The sequence below is a fragment of the Tenrec ecaudatus genome, chromosome 17, assembly GCF_050624435.1.
Source record: "Tenrec ecaudatus isolate mTenEca1 chromosome 17, mTenEca1.hap1, whole genome shotgun sequence".
In the NCBI taxonomy this organism is placed as follows: Eukaryota; Metazoa; Chordata; class Mammalia; order Afrosoricida; family Tenrecidae; genus Tenrec; species Tenrec ecaudatus.
In genome coordinates this window covers 31,289,561-31,295,672 of record NC_134546.1, presented here as the reverse complement: position 1 = coordinate 31,295,672, position 6,112 = coordinate 31,289,561, and positions in this window count along the sequence as shown.

Here is a 6,112-nt window from a genome sequence, read left to right as displayed (position 1 = left end):
GTCTAGTTGTGATATGTTTCTCCTCCTTCTTCGTGTTGGGGCAATCCATACTGAAGACTGCAAGTAGCTTTTATCTTCATCAGCAACTGCTTCAAGACCTCTTCACTGTCAGCGAGCTCGGTTGTATCATCTGCACATCATAGGTCATTAAGGACTCATCCTCCAGTCCGTATGTCCTGCTCCTCTTCATACAGTTTGTCTCCTTACATTATTTGCTCAGCATGAAGATTGAATAAACGTGCTGAAAGCATACTACCTTGACACACATGTTGCCTGATCTTAAAACACATGGAATTTTCTTAATCTGTTCAAATAACTGCCTTTTTTCCTCTATATCTTTTTGTTGCTGTTGATCTCCATAAGCAACATTGCTTCTGTAATTTCAATTATTCTCGCTGTTATCCATCGTTGTATCCACACAGTCAACTGCCTTTGCATAGTCAATAAAATGCTGGTAAACATCTTTCTGGCATTCTTCGTTTTCAGGCAAGAGCCATCTGGCCTGAGTAATGACATACCTTGTTCCACATCTTCTTCTGTATCTAGCTGGAATGTGTAACAGTTTTCTATTGGCATATGGCTGTATCTTGTATGATAATAATTATATAGTTCTATAGTTTCCGACTTCAGTTGGCTCGTCTTACTTTGGAATGGGCACAAGTATGGATCTCTTCCAGTTAGCTGGTTGTAGAGAAGTTCTCCCAATTTCTTGGCATAGATAAGTGAGTGCTTCCAAAGTTGCATCTATTTGTCGAAACGTCTCATTTGGTATTCTGTCAACTTCGGGAGCCTCGTTTTTCACCCATGTTTTCAGTGCCACCTAGACTTCTTGCTTCTGGATCGTGGGTTCTTGAGCTTCTAGTACCTCCTGAAATGGGCGCAAATCTAATAAACATGTTTGATACTGTGGATATTCCTTCCATCTCCATGTGAAACTTCCTGTGTCATTCAATACTTTGCTCATGGAATTCTGCAGCCTTGCTTCTGGAGGAGAGAATTGTTTTCTTTAATTCCTCCAGCTGGAGAAACACCGAACATGTTCTGCCTTTGTGTTTTTATAACTGCTCGTTGCACATTGTATTATTCAATTCTGTCTCTGGAGCCACTTTTTGAAATTGTCTGTTCACTTCAGTTCCCTCATCGTTTCTTCTGTTTGTTTTGCCTCTTCTGAGTTCAAGAACAAATTGAAGAGTCTCTTCTGGCATTATTTTTGACCATTTATTTCTTCCTCACTTTTTCTTAAAAAGATCATTTTACTGGGGGCTCTTACAGCGCTTGTAATAATCCACACATCAATTGTATCAAGCATATTTGTACACGTTGTCATCGTCATTTTCTAAACATTTACTTTCTATTTGAGCCCTTGGTATCAGCTCCTCTTTTTACCCTCCTTCTCTCACCCTCCCACCCTCATGGCCCTTTATAAATTATAAGTTATCATTATTTACTGTACTAGACCCTGTATGTCAAGAGCTCTTATCTGTACCAGTGTACATGCTCTGGCCTAGCCGGATTTGTAAGGTAGAACTGGGGTCATGATAGTGGGGAGTGGGGGTGGCAGGGGGGAAGCATTAGAGAACTAGAGGAATGCTGTGTGTTTCATTGGTGCTACACTGCACACTGGCTGGCTCGTCCCTTCCTTGGGACCCTTCTGTGAGGGGAGGTCCAGACGGGTTTGGGGTTTGGGGTCTCCACAACAAGGGTCTCCCCCCTTGTTGGCCTCAGTATGATTATTTGTTTTCGGTCTTCTGATCTTTGCTTTTTTTACATTTTATTAGGGGCTCATACATCTCTTATCACAATCCACACATATACATACATCAATCGTATAAAGCACATCCGTACATTCTTTCCCCTAGTCACTCTCAAAGCATTTGCTCTCCACTTAAGCCCTCTGCATCAGGTCCTCTTTTTTTTTTCCCTCCCTCCCCTCCCCCCCCTCCCTCATGAGCCCTTGATAATCCACAGATTGTTATTTTGTCATATCTTGCCCTGTCCGGAGTCTCCCTTCCCCGCCTTCTCTGCTGTCCATCTCCCTGGGAGGAGGGCACATGTGAGTGGGTTGGAAAGGGGGAACTGATCTTCACTTTTTAATGGCCTTTTGATTCCTTCATATAAAATGTCCTTGTTGTCATCCCACAACTTATCTTGTCTCTGGCCAACAGTGTCCAATGCATCAAATATATTCTTGAGATGGTCTCCAAGTTCAAGTGTCACATACTCAAGGTTGTTCTTTGGCTCTCATGGGCTTGTTTTAATTTTCTTCAGCTTCACTTTTGTAGCTGGTCCCTGCGCTTGTGTTGACTGATGATTCTGATCTCTACCATTTGTCTCTTTCTACAGATGTTGTAGACTTGATTCCTGTGATTCTATCTAGTGGGGTCTATGCATATAGTTACTGGGTTTTTTTTATAAAAAGGTATTTACAATGAACAAGAAAATAATTGGTCTTGCAAAAACCTTCTCATGTGATCAGAGTCGTTTCTATCACCAAGGTCATAGTTTCTAACAACTTTAATCGTTCGTGTTTTCAACTTTCACCTTCCAATCACTAGTAAGTATGAATTGGATCTGGATTATGTAGTTGATAAATTTCAGATTGAAGTAGTTAGTAAATATTGTCAATTTATCTTTTCCATTAACAGCTGGTGCAAAATGTTGAATAATAGTCTCATTAACTGGTCTTCTTTGTAGGCATATATGTATTATCTTATCACTGACTGATGTACTTCAGGATGGATCTTGAATGTTTATTTTTACAATGAATGTAACACCACTCCTCGTCAATTTATCATTCCACCACAGTAGACAATGTGACTATCTGGTTCAAAGCAGTTAATATCAGATCATGTCAGCTCATGAATGACTAGGATCTTATTCTTCATGTAATATATTTCATTTTGACAACTTCCAATTTCCCTAGATTCATGCTTTGCACATCCACATTTCTATTACTAGTGGATGTTTTCAGCTGTTTCTCCTCACGTGGAGTCATGTCACCACTCACCTGTCATTTTGGTGTAGTATGTTGGCTTGCCTGTTGCTGTGTTGCTGGAAACAATGCCACGGGTATTTCACATACCACCAAGGTTACCCATGGTGGACAGGTTTCAGCAGAGCTGGTACACAGAGACTGACGGAGAAGAAGGACCTGTTACTCTATGGTTTAAAGTATTGGCCCGTGAAAACCTTAAGACTGGCAGTCGCGCTTTGCCTGACATAATGCCCAGGCTGAGGCCCTCTGCTTGAAAGGAACTCCGAAAAGGATGGGGAAGGAGCTGCCTCCAGAAGGCAGAGTCAGCTTTAGTGATGTGGAGGGAGTAAAGCCTTTACAATCTTCCATGGCTGATTGGCATGCCTCAAAATGAGAAGACTCAATCATTTGTAATTGCCCTAACACTCTCTCTTGTACTTTGTACCCACCCCCCCCTCCCCCCCACCCCACCCCCGCCAAACATCTTACTTAATGCATATCAAAAAGTAACATCTGTACTTCAGCTGCCATTGAGTCAAAGCTGGCTCACAGCCACTCCCTGCGGGTTTCTGAGACTGTAACTATTTGGAGTAGAAAGCCCAGTCCTTCTCCCTTGGAGCTCCTGGGGAGTGTGAACTTCTGACCATGCATATTGCAGCCCAGCAAGCAACCATGACCCCACCAGGGCTCCCCATTTCTTGTAAAGCATAATAAGATAATGGCTCTGGACCTACCATCCAACCCATAAAACAACTGGCCATACTCTCTTTCTGATGCTCCAGCCTCTTTGCCAAACACCCCCAAATATGTTGAAACCCTTATTACAATGTTGATAGTTTTCCACTGGGTAGGTCTGCCATCCCAACAAGTACTTAAAAAAATTTTTAATTTGCATTTCTGGTCAGATGCATCTATACCAGGCTTCATGAGAAGCAAACTAGGGGGAGAAGAGATGGTCCGTGAGGCAGCCCTATTTCCAGCAAAGATTGGAACCAGCAGTTCCAGGACAATCGCCCAGTGTGAAAATGCACGCTGGATGTATTCCTGGAAACTCAACTCGAATGCTTTTCTTTAGCCTTCTTAATGATTCATTAAGTGCTTTATCCCTTAATAAAGCCTTTCCTACTTCAAGTAACCAGAAGAAAGTCTGTTGACTGCAAATAAGGAATTGTGACCAGTACAAAAAATGGGATCATAAATTGTCGCAAGCAACAGACTTCTAGGCTATGGACACATTAGATTGTCTGTCTGGTCTGATGGGTTTGAATTGTGTGATTATTTGGTTATTATTGAATGACCGAAAACTGGTAGTCCATAGTATTCAAGTGGTCACAAAAAACAACTTACTAAATGATCACCAAGGTTTTACATCTACTTTGAATTGCTGCAATACACCACTACATAAAACCCAGGAATACAGTAAGTATGGAATAGGAAGAGCTTCCGTTGGGAAGTTTTTGAAATAATAAAATACCAGGTTAAAGAGTTTAGTCTCAGATCAAGGGATTGTTACCATAACTAGGAGCTTCTCCATTTGCCCTGGAAGAATCGCATATCTCTTACAGTCACAGGCCTGACATGGCCAAAAAGAAAATTCAAGATAACCTTCAACTTGAATTTCATTATCAGTTGAATTCAAGTCCTCATAAAATGTCTAATGGAAAAGCTATTTGGACTAAAGAATTGGGGAATCTTACCAAAGGGTCACAAGGAAGGGACAAGCCAGCCAGGGTGTAGTATAGCACCAATGAAACACACAACATTACTCTACTTCTTTAATGCTTCCTCCCACCCCCACCCCCACTATTATAGCCCCAGTTCTACCTTACACATCTGACTAGACCAGAACATGTACACTGGTACAGATAAGAGCCCTCTACACACAGAATCCAGCACAGGTAAACCCCTCAGGACCAATAATAAGAGTAGCAATACCTTGAGGGTAGGAGGAAGGTGGGGGGAGAAGGGAGAGAAAGGGGGAACTGAGCACAATGATTGATGTACAACATCCCACACACACACACAGGGGAATGAACAACAAAACATGGGTGAAGATTATTACAGTGGATGCTGTAAAATATAAAAATTAAAGTAATTTATAAATTATCAAGGGTTCACAAGGGTAGGGGGTGGGGAGAAGAGGAGCTGATCCAAGGGCTCAAATAGAAAGAAAGTGTTTTGGAAATGATGATGGCAACATATGTACAAATGCACTTGATACAATTGATGTCTGGATTGTTATAAGAACTGTAAGAGCCCCCATAAAATGATTTATTTTAAAAATTAAAAAGAATGGGGAATGAGCAGGCCACAAGACTATAAATGAGCATATCCGGAGACGCGGGCTGATCTGAGTGGATACTGGCAAACTCCCCAAATGCAGCAGCCCTCGGCACTGCCTGAAGATGCTGGTCTGGCCCTGCTTGGAGCTTTGTAATAATCGCACTTGAGACAGTTATGTCGCAGAGAAAGCTTGTTCTCCTCATGCCCCATGCCTATGACCTTTCATTCTCTCCAAAGTTATAACTACTGCCAGAACTCGGCATGCCCAGAGAGGCTAATTAAAAAGTTAAACTTTAGACATAAAAAGACACACACACAAGCAAAGAAATATTTTGCTAATTAATATTGGCAAAAAAGAAAGAACAACAGAGAATTTACTGGATATTCTACCAGAAACATAATTTTATGGGCCAAATTATTGCGTGGACATATTATCCAGAGATTATGAATTGAGTGTGCTTAGCCTGAGCTAATTGTTAATTTTGTTGATTGACTAAGCCCAGGACTATTGTGGAAGGAAGTCAAAAAGCCAGCTGGAATGCTAAGATTCTGGAGACTTACATCAGACGTTGGAATGGCAACATGTCACGCACATGCTAGTTAAGCCTGGAGGACAGTGCCTTCTCTAAGGCACTGAGGAAACATTGATGAAAGAAGAGCTCCCTTGAGAAGCATTTTTAATTCATCTGTACCATCAGATAGGAAATACTGCTATGAAAATTAGTTCCTTGATTTCAGTGGCGATGATGCGTACCCAGAGTAACAGACACCAAGTAGAAGGCTTCCGCTGTGAGCAACGGAGTAGATGTGATTATTAGCCCAGCTCTGACCTCAAGTGACCCTTTGTGCTACAGA